General features: G+C 36.1%; 1 protein-coding gene across 3 annotated transcripts in view; it reads left to right on the top strand.

The window, feature by feature from the left end:
* Window positions 1-20,620, top strand: part of cyc (basic helix-loop-helix ARNT-like protein cyc) — a 323,518-nt gene that overhangs the window by 63,796 nt on the left and 239,102 nt on the right. The window contains exon 2 of one of the 3 annotated variants that reach the window (XM_081727689.1): window positions 6,534-6,608. The exons of 1 other annotated variant lie outside the window; for it this stretch is intronic. The gene's annotated coding sequence lies outside the window, so the exon portion shown is untranslated. Of the gene's footprint in view, window positions 1-4,151; window positions 4,353-6,533; window positions 6,609-20,620 lie in introns of those variants that run through there. One more of the 3 variants, XM_081727687.1, reaches the window with a different exon arrangement.

The raw sequence follows: 20,620 nt of genomic DNA on the forward strand, positions 1-20,620 counted from the left end.
TGGTCCAGTGGAAAATAAGCTACAAATTTAGATTTTCCAATAACTTGCCCCACTGGTCTCGATTTTAAGTCCTGTATTCTAATTCATAATACAGCTTTCCTCTTTTTCAATGAACCTGACCTCCTTCCACTTTCTTATTAACATCCTTCGTTTCCTTGCTAACACTTCACTTTCGCACCAATTAATATTGTGCCCCGTTTCCCTTACATGTTTAAAAATAGCATGCCTATCTCTTTCCAATCTAACATCATATTGATATTGCTTTAATCGTTCTTTTAGTTTTTTCCCCGTTTCACCTAAGAGCTATCACAATCACCACACTTTATCTTATAAACCACTTCTCTTCTTTCCACCATCTCCTCTCGGCTTTCCTATTTTTCTTAATTCTTAACACATCCAATAGTCTTCTACTCCCTTTCCTGTATGTTGAAACGTCCCCTACTTTCTTTAGAACTCTCTTAATTACCTCAGTATTCTCCCCTATACTTTCTATTCCCCAGCATGGTTTCTTTTCTTCTTCATCATTTTTTTTCTTATATTCCTTCTTCTCCTTACTTTTCTGGTTCTTTCTTCTTATCCTTTCCATTTTAAGCTTTCTTTTATCATACCCGTTGGTCTCCGATTGATTGTGAAGTTTCTCTATGTCTTCCTCCGCCTTCCTTTTGTCACTACTTATCCACATAATCCTCTCTTCCATATTTTCAATGAAATTTTTCTTCGTAAATTTACCAACATCACTCCGTTTATGACAAAAGTTCCCTGTTGCACACTTCTTCTGGAACCATTCTGTGACCAACTTGCCGTTCTGCCTGCTTATTTTCATATCCAGAAATACAATGACTTTATCTTCTTTTATTTCAAATTCCAGTTCTATGCCCTTCTCTTAATCTTCTATTTCTTTCACAAATTTAGCAAGTTCCCTCCGAGTACCTTTCCATATCCCAAAGCAATCATCAACATACCTGCTGAAGAATATAAGCTTGTCCCCTCCTTCCCTTTTGGTTTCCTTTTTCTACCTGTGCATCACTATATCCGCCCATTCCGGACTCATTCTCGATCCTATGCTCAGGCCCTCCTTGATCCTTGCTAACTTCTCTCCTATATCGCAGAAACTGTTCCTCCATATTGTCTTCAATGCTTCTTTGATCTTTTCTGCACTCCAACCATGTACTTTCTTTCCTCCCATTTCCTCTGTCACTGCTTTCAATATATATTCCCTTTTCAAGCTTGGAACCATTTGTTTTCACACCAACACTAAACAACAGTGTTCTACCTTCAATAGGTCCCATGTTGTCCATTTTGTAATTCAGTTCCCTAGAATTTTTAACACTATTACTCTCCTGTTCTCTGCTTAAAACTTCATCTATCCTCTTGACCTTCTCCTCCAGCGGTTCACACAGATTCCCTCTGCAATCAAGTACCGGTCTCAGCTTTTATCACTTCCTTATGAATCTTCGGAAATCCTTTCATTACTGGAATTCTTCGTTCTTCATTTAAACCTGCTTGGTAACCTTCTTTCTCCAAAGAACAAATTACCTTTTGTTTTATTTCTCTCCTTAACTCTTTCTCTCCTATTACTTCGTATGTGCCATCACACAAGTCCTCTAATTTTGTCTCACACCATTTTTTCCCCATCTCTACCACTGCACCTCCTCTGTCCGCTTGCTGCACTGTTAACTTATATCCTTTCTCTTTACTAATTTTCTGTGTCACCTTCTCTCTTTTTTTTTTGTAAGGTTTCCTCCTTTTTTCATGTTTTTCTTAACTATTGCCACAGCCTTTCCCTAATTGTGTCTCTTTTCTTTATCTTCAACTTAGCAGGCAGATTAAGTGGAAAATCTTAATTTGTAGCTTATTTTCCACTGGACCAGGGAGGATCGATGTTTAGTATCAATTTGATCAAGTTCTATTATGATTGGATGATTCTTTATTGATTAGCCAATCAGCGTTCAGAATTTTCCGTGTTTCTGTTATGTATGTCTGTTAAAAGAATTTAAAAGTTCTTAACAATGACTATATATACATATATGTTAAAAGAAATTAAATTTTCTTAACAATGAATACATGTCTGTTAAAGAATTTTAAAATTGTCATAACAATGAGTATCTATCTATCTATCTATCTATCTATCTATCTATCTATCTATCTATCTATCTATATATATATATATATATATATATATATATATATATATATATATATATATATATATATATATATATATATATATATATATATATATATATATATATGCAATTTCATTTATTTTCGATAGTGTCTGGAGAAGGATACGGTCACTTTTATTATTTTATAATAATACGTTGCTTTGCTCAGCATTAGTATTTTAGTGTTGTTAAAAAAAAATGTGTTGGAATGTATAACTTGTAGGATATGATGCTTTACTTTTTTAAAAAATTGAACACTTCTAGTGTACCCCCAAAAATATGTAATGAAGAAATAACGACCACTTTTATCAAATATTGAATTAAAACTGGTCAATCTACACAAGATTTGGAATCGACCAATGGAAACGGCACGTTCCTAGCACTTGTGGTTTTCGAGATCTCATTGTAGAAAGGATTGGGGACAAACATATAAACATAGCATTTTAATATATATGTGGTGTGTTCAAAAAGAAACTGAACGTTTGAAATTTTACACGAACCGCCAGAGGGAGCGCACTGCGGCTTCTGAGTGCACCTAGCAGCAGATTTAGACAACAAATTGCCATTTGCCACGTTTCACTATGACCGATAGTCGGTGAGCTATAGCTCCAAAAGTGAGCACGTGTACAAGCTGTTCGTCAGATTAATGATACAATGACAATTAAAGAGCTCGAAGAATAAGGTATGTGTGTGAAATTTTGCTACAAACTTGGGAAGACATTTCAATTGCTTTTTAGTCCATTCAGGGTCATCTTGTACCCCCAAAAAGTACGCATGAGTAGGTAAAAGATCAAGTACAGTAAAAGATCAGATCACAGTTGTACCAGGACATTTTAGCGCGGTTGAGGGATTTTGTGCACATGAAGAGGCCTGAATTGTGGGAGAAACAGATTTGGATGGTGCACCATGCCAATGCACCTACTCACACTTCGCTCCTCATCCGCAGTTATCTGGCAAAACACCAGACTCCCGTTGTGCCCCATCCACCCTATTCTCCATACCTAGCCCCAACATACTTTTTACTGTTTCTCAAACTTCAAATCACTTTGAAAGGACGTCGTTTCCAAGCCATAGAGGAGATTTAAGACAATGCGGCAAGAGACTTGCACATCATCCCAGAAAATTGCGTTTCAGGAGGCTTTTCAAAAACGACAGGAACGTTGGGAACGGTGTATTAACAGAAGAGGAGACTACTTTGAGGGAGGCAGTACTTAAAATGTTCTACAATGAGCAACAAAGATGTTATAGCAAAAGTTCGGTTTCTTTTTGAACACACCTCGTATATATTATATGCTCCTTGGGATCAATATTATAAAATATCAGTTGCGTCAACTCTATTGGATTCTTGTACTGAGCATTCTAACCGATGTAATGTTCTAATTTACTTAGTTTACCGTAGCTAAGTGGGGCCATTAGGCCAACAATAGGGATAGGGTGGCCAGTTTCTTTACCCTGTTCTTCATTAAGAGCTTTGGATACCTGAAATTTTAAAAGTTGAAGTATAGAGAAATAGTTACCAACTAATATCAAGGAAACCACGAATTGTGGTTTCATTACAGTTACTCACTTGTACACGTCAATTAATACTCTTCCGTTAGAAAACACTCGATTTCTTGTAGTATCAAGGGGTTGGAACTTTCACAGAGGGAGGATACTTGATGTGAAGGAGCTAAAAGTATTATTTGTCACCGAATCTTTACACAAATATTTGCTTTGTGTTTATTTATTTGCGAAATTTAGTTGCGCGCAATTTTCCATCTGATAACCTTAGCGTAACTTGTTCGCGAGAGATAAAATTAGTCTGAATATTAGTACTGTATATATATGCATGTTTTCTTTGCCCATATTGTGCTCAGTACTTCAAGGTCGCAATTATCGCACCGGATGTGCTGATCTTGCAACAGCAGAGATCGTTTACGTAACGGGATCTGGCTTGGGGATGGTCAGGGATTAACTCATCAGTATTTATTTGTAGTTTATTGAGAGTGAGTTGAACTGCTAGGTAAACAGTGGTCGCGTGCTCAATAGTGTTCAAAATCAGTAAGGCACAGGATTTTTGTGATTTTTAGATTTTTTTTTGTTTTGTTTTCGCGTGTGTTGTCAAGTGAGAAGTTGATGAGTTTGTGTGTATGAGACTGTTGTGTTGTGCATCATAATTTTAATTATTGGATTCAGAGAATATTTTATGTAAGTATTGAGTGTTTCATTATTTTATATTCTGTTGCTTATTATTATTATTATTATTATTTTTTTACGATGGTTTGGAATTTTGACAATGAAAGTTTACGCTCTTATACAGGGCAATTCAAAATGATGGACCCAATTTCAGAAATGTATTCTGTGAAGTCTAATACGGTGCTAAGAAAGGTAAACCGATTTTTTTTAAGCACCTCGCGTAACAGGCACATATGTAGTCACCTGCCAAACTTTTCGTATCATGTTGCGGTTACTATCAAACCAGTCAGTTTTCGTTTACAAATGCAACCCGAATCTTTGAAGTGTTCGTATCACTTACGAATGGCCTTCCCTATATGTGAATCTCACTGGTATTTGGTACGGGAATGCCGTTGGACTCGAATCACAGACATATTTACATGATAATCAAACACACAGAAAGACCTATATTCTGCAGTCAACGCAGTTTCCCTTAAGGATCTTCACTACAGCGAAATTAAACTACCGCTAATTTTAGAGTTTTTCTGTAATATCCTCAAAACAAATAAAAATATCCGAAAAGCAGAAACGTAGTGAACTAAACAATACGATTTTGCGTGTAATACCGTTATCACAACTCATCTTATCTGCTTTCGATTTGCAACTGTAGATAGATTTAACAGTTGTTGCAGGTCCTGTAAATAGCGGCATACCAAAAGCAGATAGGTGAATTGTAGTGAAGGTATCACATGCAGAATTGTATTGTCTAGTTCACTACGTTTCTGCTTTTTGAATATTTTTATTAGTTTTGAAGATATTACAGAAAAACTAAAATTAGCGGCAGTTTAATTTCGCTGTAGTGAAGACCCTTAGCGGTAAAAAGTGGAAACACTGCGTGGAAACTAACATTTGAAAGCTTCGAAGCACATGTCTCACAATAACATATGCTGATTAGATTTCACAGAATACATTTCTGAAATCGGATCCATCATTTTGATTTGCCCTGTAATTTGAGAAATTTACACATAGAAAGAAAGTTCAATAGTTAACAGTGGCGCTTTTCGCGAGAGCGACCTTGGTTCCATTCTCGACGGGTATTTGTGCAGTCAGGGTCGGCCGTAGGCGATATGCTGCCCCGTGCAATAGCATCATTTGCCGCCCCCTTTCTCCAGAAAGAAATAATTAAAAACACGATTCTACCCCAACATGAACAACCAAGGTAAGGGAAAGTGCACTCCCATTGAGAAAGGCCTAAACACTACAAATAAAATCTCATTGTATCTTTTTTTCTTTAAATAATAATCTATTGTATTAGTGAAGTATAAAGCAAACACCTGAAGAGAAAAGATGGTAATTCTGTTTATAGAAGTCAATATCAAGCTTCAATCTCAATATATTAGTTTGCAGTTCCAGTGTAATTAGCTCTTTTATCTTTATTTCTTGATTTTTCTTCTGCATCTGTTAACAAATTATATTAAAAAAAAAAAAAAAAACTTGTTTCCATCTTCAATGTTTGTGACAAAGACAAGACTAGTTTTCATATAAAAACTGTGATAACTAACTGAATGGATCACGTGTTCGCTATCGTTCGAGTATTGAGTTCTTGCATGTGACAACAATCATGCAATTCATGCTGGGATTTGTTTGACCATTTGCTTTAGCACTGTCCATGTGAACTTAACTAATGCGACTTAAATATGATTTATAGTCTTTCCAGCCTTAGAATAAAGTAGACGTAAACAAAAGAAATGTATTACTCCGCGTCTCACACGTGCTTCGGCAGCGAGAAACGTGAACAGCAAGATCGTCTGCTAGCTTACTCTCCTCGCGTAATTTCTAAAGTGTAAGGCTACGATTGGTTGGTAAATAATTAACGCACTGACACTGGCTACTGCTTGTTGGAAATATATATTTTCTTAAATTGTTATATAAACGAGATTGCCTGTGTTCCTGTTGTTTCTTTTGTGTTTTATAACACAAGACGACGATGGATTATTGTAAATCATCGTCGCCACAAAACACTGCATTCTGCAATTTCAAATGTATCGGGATCGGCGCGCGACCGCATACGCATGCGCAGTAAATACTATATGTCCATGTACGGGCGAGGTTGCAATAAGCAACATCTATTGTTAAATATTATATATATTGCGTTTATTATCACATAATGCAGGATAAATTCAGGTATCTTCATTTGAAATTATTGTCTTGTAGGGATTATATTGCGGTAGGATACTAGTGCAGTGAGACCAACAACCAATCACTGGTTATCGATCCACGGGTAGTCAGGTGGGTATGTTTACATCTTCTTTTTTCTAAGGCTGGAAAGGGATTATGAATGTAGTATTCAAATAGAAGGCCAGCTTAGTAAATTTAATTACTATCATCATAAAGTCTGTTTCCAACTAGAAATATTTATTTTAAATAATTAGGTGGTTATGACAGATTTTGCCGCTCCATGTAAATGTACGTTGCACATAAAATAGAACCGGGACTGTGTGTAGTTTGTAATTCCATGTTAAGTTGCAAGTTCCCATCTAGTATATCCTTGGTGCTGTGGAAAAGGCCGTTAAACTTAAAACAACCCAACTACCCAACCAACTTTACATAATACAAAATGCGGGATTCATAAAAATTGTTTCACCGATGTTTCTCAAGTAATTTACATTGCGGTGTCAAATTGACTTTTTGCTGGTTGGAGTTGAACACCCCTTTTCAGGCAAGGACTTAACAATTTAAAGGGAAGTCGGTCACATTCTCGCAACGGGAATCGAATAATAGACCGCGTGCTGTTTTGGAATAAGTAAAAGATGTCTAAAGGAAGAAAAAAAAGAAAGACGTGTTGCTAGGCAAGGGGATTTTTAGCAAGAAACAATTGCTTGGAAGATGCTTTGTGCAGACTATTGGAACTCTGGTATTTTAAAGTATGTGCGTGTATAACAGAAGAAAATTCACAAAAATACAAGGAAATTCCGAAAAAATAGATAATGACAAAAAAAATCTACGTAACACAATAGGGTTATTTTTCATGATTCGCATGAATGAGTATAAGGGTGTAGCAGTAAGGCCTGGAAACCCTGACTGGCTCACAGTATGCTTTATAACTCTGGCGAAAGTAAAATTACCGAGTAGTCACCTAGGTTGGGTTCGCTGTGAGATATAACGCATCGGAAACTCATCCTCGATTAGCCATACACTACATGTGACGCGCTCAGTGTACAAAAGGACCAAGTCCATTTTTTTGGGTCATTCTGTACATATTTTATCTTTAATATCTCTATCTAAAGTTCCATTTACTCCCAGAAAGTTTCATGTGCAGATGTTGCAAATAACTATTATAATATAAATCTTACCGTACAAACTTTATGACTCTTTTACTTGATTCCCTTGTGCTCTGTACGTCCGAATTATTACCCACAAATTAAATAGACGTCCGTATAAAAATCTCTATGACAGCATGATAATATGAAGTAGTATTTTACATAAGATCATCGTTGTTTTATATGTGAAGAGCTCACATGTTGAAGGAGGTACTTGCAACTCTGTAAGCAACATTCAAACTAGTGTTTCAGCGTATGCATAAATTAGCATTTATTTTCCGCGTAAGAGCTTGCTGTTAGTTATATTTCCCACAAGAAACCAGATAATTGGTAATTAAAATCTCTTAACATACTCAGAGTGACATACTAGGTTTACGTAATACTGTGAGCAGTAATTTTATTCATAATAGTATTAGTTAGTGCAACATGCAAAACTGGGAAATTTTTAAGTCCCCTTGCCATAAATACGTAAGTGTTGAAAAGCATTATGCAAGTTTTTCGCCTGGTAAATAAAAAAGTATTGTATCTGTAATTACTTCACCTTGTTGATAAGACAAATGCAAGTGCGCTCATTTAGGAAAACAGGCATTGATCTTCTTTGAAGGTCGACGCGATTTAATAATATGGTAAGCACATCGGTCAAAAGTTCAGTCACCTCCTTTTAGAACTAAGGAACCTTTTATCCTCGCGGTTGCGGTAGCTCGACCGCCGCGGATTCACTACTGTCCTTTTCACTTACGGTTGTGTCTGCGGACGCTACTGGCAATGAAGGGGAAGTAGTGCATCAAAAACCGAGTACTCAGTGGTTTTTTTTTTTTTTTTTTTTTTTTTTAAACATTGTGTATAGAACACTCTCATGTTTGGATTTATTCACTTTAGATCACATCAGGCAACTGAACGTGCGGTTGTAGACCGTGGGAGTTGTCAGCTCTGCAAGCGGTCAGTGGACCGAGCTACTATGGATAAAAGGTCCTACATGATACAATGTAATTAGAAACCGCCAAACCACGGCGGATCGTAACTACCAACGGTTGCTTTTTGAGACCGCGGCAGTTGGAGATCTGTTCCGCCGTAGATAAAAGTACTCATTAAACTTAAAGTAGTTGAAAATGTGGCACTTGAGCAACTGCTACCGCAACCACGAGGATAAAAGTACTCTAATATTGATACATTTCTATCGTTATAAATGGTAACATGCAACTAAGTAATCCATCACTGCTCGCGCATGACGTGCTAGTCAGTTCTATGTAAAGAGCTCATCGAAAGGAGTTGAAGCAAAAATGTGACAATGGCGCAAAAAAAAAAAAAAAAAAAAAAAAAGGACCCATGAGTACGCATTAAATGAAGTTGGCTAATTTGAAAATCAAAGCCGACTGTCCAAGTTGTTTACAAGGAATAGTACAACACGCATGTGGACACAAAATAGCATCAAAACAATGGTCACAATATGATCCTAACCCAGAGGGCCATAGGGACATGTGGTTTTGAAGGGATCATTGCCCTCCCCTGTTAGTGTGTAGTAGACTGCCGTTATCTTTGCATTTCGAATATCTTCACTGTTGAATGATGGACACTGGGCAGTAAGGGCGAGTAATCAGAATACGTCTCATACGCGAAGGAACCCCAAATTTTCCTTTTAGGTTAAACTAGCTGCATATCGACCAGAGACAGGAGGGCCAGGCTGCGGTGTAGTACAGACACAAAACTGAAGAATGAAGGAAAGCCTCGCACCGCATACTTACTCCATTGCGTGCTAAAGGCGTCTCCAACGTTATGATTGAGTCATACGCTCAATGCTGCTGTGTGTCCTCTTGCTGTGTATCCTCTCGTGACCCTCTGCCTCAGCTTGGCTGCCTCGCCTCTGATCAATGTGCGTCCTACCTTAATCAAGACCGTATCCAGGTCTGGGGAAGTATTGGAGGTCAGAATGCGTAAGTAAGTTTATAAGTGGTACCTTGCGGGAGGGGCGTTATGTCCATGGGAGAATAGGGGAATTTAAGGAGGGCATTATATCAAGAGGAAAATAGGGGAATTTAGAGAGGGGCGTTATATCAATAGAATAGGGAAGTTGGGAGGGGCGTTATATCAATAGCAGAATAAGGAAATTTACGGAGGGGCGTTACATCAGTAGAAGAATAGAGGAATTTAGGGAGGGCGTTATACCAATAGGAGAATAGAGGAATTTAGAAGTGGACATTGTATCAGTAGGAAAATTTGGGGAGGGGCGTTATATCAAAAGAATAAGGAAATTTACAGAGGGGCGTTACATCAGGAGGAGAATAGAGGAATTTAGGGAGGGGCGTTATATCAATAGGAGAATAATAGAATTTAATGAGTGCAGTATGGTCATACGTAGGTGGCTACCCTTGTTATCCTTATTTAGGTGATTATTACCCATTCGACGTAAGGTGATAGCCAATCAAAACAAACACTCCTTTCTCCCCTCCATTTTGGTATTCCAAAAGGGAAAACAAGTTGCTGGTCATATCAGGAAAGGAAACTGTTTTAAGATACAATCCAGTCAAGTTTAAAGTTCCGCCAGCAGTGAAAATTCATAATGTCTTGCAATTATAATAATTAATAATTAATTAATTAATTAATTAATAATAATAATAATAATAATAATAATAATAATAATAATAATAATAAAAGAAAATGTTAGTTTCTTCGTAAGAGACACGCACCTTTTCTTTCTTTTTTCTGATCATCTAAAGTTTAGTCATTGTCATGTTGGCGTTTGATACCATGGAAATTGTATATACTTTGGATTGCACGAAATTTTCGTATGAGTGCTGAAAGTATTCCTTCAATATCCAACCCTGTTGTCGTTTGCTATTTCAACATTATCTCACAACCCCTGAGTGCCAAAAAAAAAGTTAACAAATGTTCTATTACATTAACAGTTATGCTAAAACGTACCTCACAGAGGTAATAAAAACACAGATTAATGTAATAAAAGTGTTTTAAAATGTGTAGTGCTATTATGAAAGTTTAACTATTAAATCTTTATACGTGTTTAGATACATTTTATCTCTCCGTGTGCGGGGATTAATGGTGAAAAGAGGAACACAAAAATTCTGGTTTATCCAGTGTTCGAAGTGGGGGGGAAAAAAGCAGAGACGGTATGTTTTATTTCGATTTTGACTCGACATACCGGCTCTCTAAATGTTGAAATGCAGTGAGGATGTTACTTAAAAGATGACATTTCTATTTACATAATGACTGAAAAACATTCGAGAACTTCTCTGTAGTAACGGCGGGATATGGAAAGACTTTTTTCCCCGCCAACAACTTTCTGAAAGAAAAAATAAAAAGTATCCCCTTATGTTGTATTATAGAGAATTATAAACGAAAATGCTAAAAAAACGAGTAAGAATATTAACAATTTCCTGCGGGAAAACTCCAGATCCCTCCACTCGATTTGGGGTATTCCGAACCCCCGAAAGGTCCACCTCCCACGACAAACAACAACTAAATCCGCTCATACTCAAAACAGGGCATTTATATGCAGTAAGGCAAGAAGACACATACAAATACATAACAAAGAAACAATTTAATCGTATGACACACACAATATAAACGAGGTGAACTTCTTTGAAGACACTTTTAGAAACAAAAGGTAGGAAAAATATAACAAAAATGTCGGTGTTGTCAACTTAGAAATTATTTCTACATAAGAAATAAAAATTTTTTACATACAAAGATATTTGTCAATTACTATGTATAAAAATGGATTTATTAAAGGTATTTTCCAGTGATTTAATCATTGAAAAACCAGAGACGGTATGTCTTCATCACTGAAAAACCAGAGGCGGTATGGCATACCACCACATACCGTCTCACTTCGATCACTGAGTTTTTCAGTCCACAAGCGTGTGCGTGGTGGGCAGAAAACTTGTTTTGTTCATCTTATCTATGAATGATAGGGTTAGCAACGACGCAGTGTTGCCAACCGTACTGATTTTCAGTAGACCTGAATTTTCAACTTCGCTACTGATCTACTGATTTTTTTTTTAATTTCTGATATTTACGTTAGCAGATAGGTTTTTCGCGAAAAAAAAAAACGACCCTTTAGAGATTAACAGAACTTTACATACTATTTAATGTAGTTTTGCTCATATTCACTAATTTAAACAGATAATTGCAGGGTAAAAATACACACATATTTTCCTGTTAGGCACAAATATTGCTGCTTCTTTGAGAACCATTATTCATTGCAACATAAATTCTGAGATCTTACGTGGTCTAGGGGTTGGAAGGACAGAGTGTAGAAAATCAAAGTTCTTACCTTCAGAACAAATGTATTTTGATTCTAGGATCTTCTCTACTGCCAATATATCTCCCGGCAGAAGACATAAATATTTTCAGAGTAAGGTGTTGGGACTTATTCGTTGATTTAAAAAAAAAAAAAAAAAAAAAAAACGTGGTTTATAGTTTAGAATAAATTTAAGTTAGTGCAGTGGATTTAATCAACATCGTGAAAATTTCTTTTATCAAATAGCTCAGAAGTTGCGTTAATACACCTATAGATTGTTTGTTCGATGTTTAATTAATTTTAAATATATATATTGAAACATAGTGAAATTTTAGTGCGTTTGCTAGCGAAATTTTGAATCCCTCGGTTGGCAACACTGTTTACGAGACAGAAGTTGACGTTGTTTTGTTTCTATTAGAACAATTCTATCTTGTCTCAATTTCGTCTCGTCGCGTGGGCAATCTCGACACTCAGCTACCAATTCTCATTTTCTTTGCCCGTTAGTGTCAAACTTTCCCATCCATACAATGCGTAACAATGAATATGCTTGTAGCAATTTTTAAGCGATTTAGGCTACTAAAAACTCTTCTATATTTAGCTTGTTGTCCGTCTGTTCATCTGGGAAACAGAATCTCAAGAAGTATACTTTTGATGAATCACCATCAATTTTAGTCAGTATATGAAAGGTCAAAAGTTAGGAATCTATAGTTCCTTAGTTCCTTAATGGAAGTGATCCATTCAGTTAATCTCAAAATATGGATAATTAGAATATTCTTATGGGAATAATTTTGCCGTCCTAAGCGAGAAGACCTTAACTCCACATTTTTCGAAAATCGAGATATTGCTATGGGATTGTTCATAGTACAATTCTGCACTTATCTAAAGTGAAATTGACGTGGTTTGACCAATAGGTAGGGGGTAATGACGTCGTGAGTGTTTACCTTATGTTCAAAACTGTAACTGAAAGTAAGCAAAAAGACCTTAAGTGGCAATTCATAAGCAAAAATATTTAACTGTATTACCACATAAATTTTAGATCGTGAAAATATATTTAATAAAGTTTTACTGAAATACAACAAATTTGAACGTACAGCCTAAGCCAAAACGCGTTCTGCTTATTTTCTCGAAAGTATGTGAAATGGAGTTAAGGCCTTTTCGCTTAGTGGATAGCATCTTTGCTTGATAGACTACCCACAGTACTCTTTTGATTAGCGGGCTAGTATAATGTTCAGGATGCAGATATTTGTAAAATACAACGCTAAATTAATGATTTGCTATTGGACAAAGCAAAAAACTTAAACATTTCTGTTTTCAACTGTTCATTCATCTTATTAAAGTTTTTGAATGGGGAATGAAAGGTGAGGGAAAATAGGAAAATTCAAACATTAATTTTCATGTTGTATACACTGTACTAACTACAAACTCCTTCACGGACTTCTATGACACTGTTACTTGTTGTTTTTAATTTCCTTGATATTGTGTTTTCTTGGAACTACTTTTAAATTCCCCTCCATTATCTATCTGTTTCTTTGCTGACTTTGCTTTTATGTTTGTTTTGAGAATTGAGTACTCTTTAGTATTCAATCAAGTAACTTCCAACCCACGGGGTTATTTTTTTTTTTGCTAATCTCAGACAAAAATGGCGGGAAACCTAGTGTTGTGATGTGCTTTTTTCTAATAACAAAGAAAAGAAAAAAGAGTCTAGTCAAGAAGAAATTCAGCATGTTTCGAAACAAGTTTAGGCCTATTTTGGTGCAAAAGAAATTGCAACATTGTGATTTCATAATTTAGAATTTTTACTTATATTCCATATAGAAGACTAGAAAATTGTTCTATTATATAACGTGGATATCCTTTGATGGGAAACGTAATTGGGGAAGCGACGCTGGGCTGGAGCACAGAGAGAGAATTGCACATTATGTAACCGTGACCATGACAATGAACGTGGAAAGTATGTTTCTGTGTGAGCAGTTGTGTACTTCTGTGTTGCCACATTTCGAGGTGTTTTTTCGATTGCGTGATCGTCGGTGAATGCGTTGAGTGCGAGGGTAACGAGAGAGAAAAACATTGCTAAGTGCTATTTCGGTCAAGGCCAAAATATTCCTTTAGATTCATAGATCGTAATATAGGGATTTTGGAAAATTCACGAATTACGTTTTGCTTAAATTCATGAATTATGTATTTCTTCGTAGTTTGTTCAATATAGGTTTTAAATGGTTTCCTCTGCCGTAATAAGCCTAGCAGAATCTTTCTCGAACTTTTTTTTTTTTCAACTGGTAACTACTTTCATTTTTCAGAATGTTCTACGGATCGCCATAATCTTATCCCGTTCTAAAGCATATTTATGATTTTCGTTTCTCATTTGAACATATATCAGTGCACCAGTATACTTAACTAACGAAGTAACTCTATTGCGCCCTAGGTGTTCATTTTACTCCGACCTCACTCACCCTCGCAGTGGCAGGTGGCCCTCGCCCTCGTGATGAAAACTTATCTTCGCCCTCGTGTTGGAAATTTGTCTTTGCCCTCGCGCACTCTCACCCTCGCAGTGACAGTTGGCCCTCGCCCTCACTCGCCCACGCCCTCGTGCTGGAAATTTGTCCTCGCCCTCGCAGTGACAGTTGGCTCTCGCCCTCGTTCACCCTCGTCCTCGCGAAGGGAGTTGTCCATCGGCCTCGCCCACGCAGTTGCACTCGGTCCTCGTCCTCTTGAAGGGAGTTGTCCGTCGCCCTCGTGTTGGAAATTTCGCCCTTACCTTCGCTGTCAAAGCTTGTAATCGCCCTCGCGTCATTGTAGGTGAGAGAAGTTCAGGGTGAGGATGCCCTTGTGAGGGTAGCCCTTACGAGGATGAACACCTCTGCTATGGTCTATGAACCTGGAGGTTCAATGCCGCGTTCATAAAAGCTCTCCGTTGACTTCTGTGCTTAGTCAACTGGATCCAGTTTCTACTTTGTACTTCTAATTCTGTGAGATCCATCTTAATATTGCCCTTCCATCTACGTCTAGATCTTCCTAATTGGATTTCCATTTAAAACTTCGAAAGCGTTCCTACTTTCTACCATTCTGGCTATCGAAACCTGACCACCTCCTAGATTTGATGATCCTAACAATGCTTGGTAAACGGTATAAGTTATGCCGTTATGAAGTTTTCCCTATTCATTATTCACGTTTCTCTTGGGTTCGAAATCTCCTCCGTGGCTAAGCGGTTAACGTACACGTCTTTGGCGTGGGAGACCCGGGTTCGATTCCCGGCGGGAGCTCGTGTGGTTCGGATTCCACGTTAATCAGCAGGTCCACGTCTCATATAGCCTCGCTGCTGAACGGAACTCAAAATCACATCACCTCTCTTGGGTCCGAATATTCGTCTCAGGATTTTATTTTCAGATACATTCAGTTTACGTTCTTCCCTCAGACTAAGCGACTAGTATTAGTAAAATTATATTATTTTTATATTTTTGTTAGCAGATAAAAATGCATGTATTCCATGGGCAGATTAGTATTTTGCGTCCTGAGCATTATACTATCCCGCCAGACTCAGCAGCACTACGGGTAGTCTGTCAAGCAAGGATGATATTCATAATTACTCCTATATGAATACATGGTAAACTGGTTTTTGATTGTCCATATCTTGGGATCAACTGGATGGATCATCAACGTCCACGAACTCTATTCCTAACTCTGACCTTCTATACCAGCGTTTCTCAACCTTTTTCAACTTGCGGCACACTACAGGTGTAACTTGAATTCTTGCGGCACACTATTACAATTATTATTATTATTATTATTATTTGTAAATATAAAATACAGTGGTATTTTTTCTCTGTGATTACTGATCTCCTCACACAGAAGAAAGCTCGATCATTGGTTTTCCCCAGTGATAAATCATTATGCTTATTTTCCATTCTAATTTAAAACTTGACAACAATTGCAATGAAATGTACGACTCAGGTTTCTAAAAATGCAGTTCCTTTTTCGAAAACTGTATCCAACCTTTCACAAAGAAGGAAGATCACTAAATAATTAACGAACAAACAATTTTTTCTTCACTTTTAAAGCACAAATGTAGGTAATTTGTATACATGTTTGCTTTGTCGAAAGGATTGAATGATATTTTAAAATTTCAAGTTACGAAATTGTCTGCAACAATAAAGAAGCAATAATGGTTATAACAATGATAACAAATACTTTTTCAATATTAAAATGTACAGAAAAGTAACTCAGTATCAAAATTAAAATTGTAGATGCATAGTAGAGATTCATAGTAATGTGAAATACAAATACAATACATTTTCCCCTGTGTCTTGCAATTTGATTGCTATATAATTAATAATTTTGTTTCAATTTCCTCGCGGCACACCGGTTGGGAAACGCTGTTCTATACCATGGACAAAATTACGATTATGCATCAAGTATTCTTGAGATTTTTTTTTGTTTCCCGGACGAACACACGGACAGAGAGAGTAAATGAATCAGTCATTGTGAAAAGGCCATATGTCCATCCCAATCACATTTTCATTTTAGTGCAAAGTTGAGATGCACGCGAGGAAACGCGCATCCCCTGTGAAAAGACCAATTGTCTGGTAACATTATGGTTCATATCCTAAACTATAGCCTCAATACCATCGATATCATTGTACACGTCGAGTGTGTGATCCAAAGTTTTTTGTTTCTTCTCAACAATTTTCTTTAGTGGATGTATGGCCTTTTCGAAATGATTAATTCAAATATATAAACTAGACCTACCTATATTAAGGACTTTTTGACAAACAAACTTCTTAATAACTAAGTATTCTAATATTTTTTGTTGTTATTCGAATATGGAAGTATTCGTTTTCAATATTTGAATTCGATGGATCCATTATTCGAATTTTAACAATATTAATAGATCACTCAGCATCTTGTGAGTGCGTGAATTAAAAATAAAAATGACTTCTACCGGAATATTCTTCGAGTTCCCTCGTGGATATTTTAGGTCTTATGTGGTTCGGATTCCATGTTTAGGTTCATGCCCACGTCTCATATTGCCTCGGTGCTGAACGCGAGGTTGAAAACTAGAAACCGAACCAAATAACAAAGCAATTATCTTTCTTGTGCTGTGTAAAGAAATCATTCTCGAAATTAATATAAATCATATTAAAAAGCCGAGACTATCGACAGAAATATTCTAATAATATTTATTTATTTATTTATTAGGCAGCAAACAGCGTAGACAGTCGGGCAGCAGATACATAACACATGCAACAATATCACAGAATATATCTGACATCAGGGAAATTACACATCCAACACTTAAGATTTTTTTTATGCCTCCACTTCCCCCTGCCTTGGCCGATTACTTTCGGACGCAACTGCCTCTTGCCTTTATTCTCTCTCTTATACTTTGATGTTTCTTTATTATCTCCCTGTCTTTTCGGCTGTCAAACCTCAGCAGATTGAGGTGAGGCACATTTCTTTTCAGCATGGCACCTAATATTTAAAACCATGCCCTTATATTTCTCTCTTTTTTTGTTTGTTTTATTTTCCTTTATTTATTCTTTTACATGCAGAAAATAACCTGAAAGAAGAAAGAAAATAATTGATTAGTACATAATATAAATGATTGGGAAGCAGCGCTTTCACCACCCTGAAAAGTAAAAATTTAAAAAGAAAAAATAAAGAAAACACAGTGTAAAAAAACAACATCTTCTCATTTGGTGTTAACCAAGGATGTTATAAATATAGGATCTGCCCATATGTATCTTCATCCTATTAAATCGATGAAGCCAAAAAACAACCGAGCATCGGCATGTCTGATTGGCTACTCTCATTTCTGCCATCGTCTGATTGGTTACTTTCGTTTTCGCCATGATTGTTGGCTCAAAACATTGCGACCCTATTGGGCGGAGTGGGCAGAGTAGGGGTGGCAAAACTGTGACGTATGGCTTCAAGATTTTGTTGTAAGGGCAGATCCTCTATTTTATAAGATCCTTGGTGTTAACTGTCTTGTAGTTTCTTCTTTCTTCCATGATTCTCTATGCTTTTGTCACACTGTTTCTCATATATGTTTATTACACTAACACGCACAACACTGACACAACACTTAAGATGCATATACAGTCGAAATCATAAAGAAACAACATACAATGAAGTTAGAAATGATTACATACTGAGATAAAATATGACATTATTATCGCGCCGACTACGTGGGTGCTCCGGGGCTACGGCACCCACACAAATAATCTTGTGTGGGTTTGAACCCGTTTCTCTTGACTGAGCTAGGGCAGCCCCAACTTATCCTTATGGTACTGGAATGTTTTACTTTATCACAGCACAGGCCTTTATGACAGTGTTCATAAAAGATTTTATCTAAAAGTGAATCAATCAAATATTGAGACTTCCCTGAAAACATATAGGTTAACACGTCCCACCATTGATATGCACCCACATAAATTTTGGAAGGTCGGCGCCGTTGATTATAAATACTTATATTAACTAAGATAAAATAAGATCATGTAGTTTCCGATCATACAAAATAAATAAATAAAATTATATAAAAAAATAAATCTAGAAACAAAAAAAAAAAGAAAAAAAGAATAAAAAGAAGAAAGAGATGGTTAAAGTTCAGAACTAACAACCCTTATAAAGAAAAAAACTTCCAAATGGCACTACACTAAATTAATTAGGTAACATTAAAGGTTCCTTAATAACCGAATAAGTTTCGAAGGAATTTTTAACAAATTTAGTTTGAAAAGTATCTAGAATGGATTTTTTTCAGTATCAATGATTTATAAATATATCATTTCAGAGTAAAAGCTTTAGAGGCAAAAGGAACAACATTTCTAGTGTTACGGTAAGTTCTTTTGGAAACAAAAATATTGATAGAGAAACCTGCATGAATATTATATATCTAAAAAATTAAGATTAAAAATATATCGCCTATCGGCTAAAGACAAAAGATGTAGTTCTTGGATAAACGAGACAAACTCGTATCTTTGAAATCTTTAAACTTCCATTGTGACCACACTCGGAAGTTATTCTGAATAAACTCAATTGTATTGACGAAGTATTTGGCTTCATTGTTCCCCTACAATACTCTAAATAAGAACATACATTACACATGTAAAGAATTTTGCAAGTATTAATATTAAAAAAAATACTGCAAAGCTTTTTTAACATTGCTAAATGTTTTGATTACTTGTAAATGTTTTTGAAATAATAATTTGTTACCTAATATAATAATAATAATAATAATAATAATAATAATAATAATAATAATAATAATAATAATAATAATAATAATAATAATAATAATAATAATAATAATAATATAATTGCATACTTTGCTATTATCGCAACTTATATATTAGAAATTAAAAGTAAAAAAATATGTGATTTGCTTTTGGGTTTAGTGTTCCCTTTTAGCAGCAAGGCCGTATGAGACATGGATCTACATCTTAACGTGGATCTAAACCACAAGAGCTCCGGCCGGGAATCGAACTTGGGTTTCCCACACCAAAGGCGTGTAAGCTGACCGTTTAGGCACGAGGGATTCAAAAAAAGATTATAGAAGCCTAATTCTTCTTGTATTTTCTAGATATGAAATTTGTTTGTTGATGCGCTGAGAACAGAGACTCAGTGTTTTTGAAAACAAATAGGTTTTTAGATAAATATCTGACGAGAAACGAATAGGGAAGTCTCGAAGGCTACACCACGCTGAATTTCTCAATAGTTAAGGTCACCAATAAAAAGTCGAGACGTCTAATATGGGCGGAACACATCGATTTCATGGTGTAATACTACACGCGAAGTGCATAACGCCCTATTCACAAACCCTAGTGGAAAGATATCTTTTAGTGGAGCAAGACGAAGGTGCAAGAATTGTTTAAAGCAGAGACTTGGGGAGTACAATATATTTCTGAATCCAAGATGAACTGCCATTTTTTAAACAAGTGGTTACTTAAAAATACATCTACATCACTACTATCAAAGTGCATTAACAAATCAAACAGATCTCCCATAGCCATTCTCACTGGAAGAGTCCAATGAATCTGGGAACGTTCAAGACTACAGAGGTAGGCGAGCAAAAGAGTAAGTTAGAACTTAATAGAAGCACGCCGCAATTCTGTTAAGTAAGGAAATACTCCATATCATGTCGCGAAAGCAATACCATCTCATATTTTTTTAAATACGAAACTGCGGAAAAAAAACTTCTTTGATTCAAAAATATACTGTATAATAATGCAGAGTAGATTGGATTGACGCAGGCTCGAGTCCAGTAAAATTTTTGTTTCCGCGACGATGAGCCTTTACAGGTCCTTAATACACAATAAAATAGAATCACCCATCTTCCCTTCATGAAATTAATGAAAATTTTAAGGTTTTGATTATATTGCATACGAACTACAAATTTGTATTATATTGATTGTGATCATGGATATAATATTTACACGATTTTGTTTCGAATGACTTTTGTGTTTTGTTTATCTGATTTTTGCATACTATTTTTCACCCATTTCTACTCACTACCCAAACCACTACTCGGGTTTATATCTGAGAGACTAGGACCCCGATCGGGTCCACGCGCACACAAGGCACGTACGTTTTATACTCGGCCATCAAGGAGCACAGTATTAGTGTATTTGCTTTGCAGATAATGGTGATAGGGCTCTGGCCAATATATATATATATATATATATATAAACTACTTTTTGAAACATCTTAAAAACCTTGGGGAGATGTATGGAAAA

Source organism: Thermobia domestica, chromosome 10 (assembly GCF_964235325.1).
Source record: "Thermobia domestica chromosome 10, izTheDome1.hap1.1, whole genome shotgun sequence".
In the NCBI taxonomy this organism is placed as follows: domain Eukaryota; kingdom Metazoa; phylum Arthropoda; class Insecta; order Zygentoma; family Lepismatidae; genus Thermobia; species Thermobia domestica.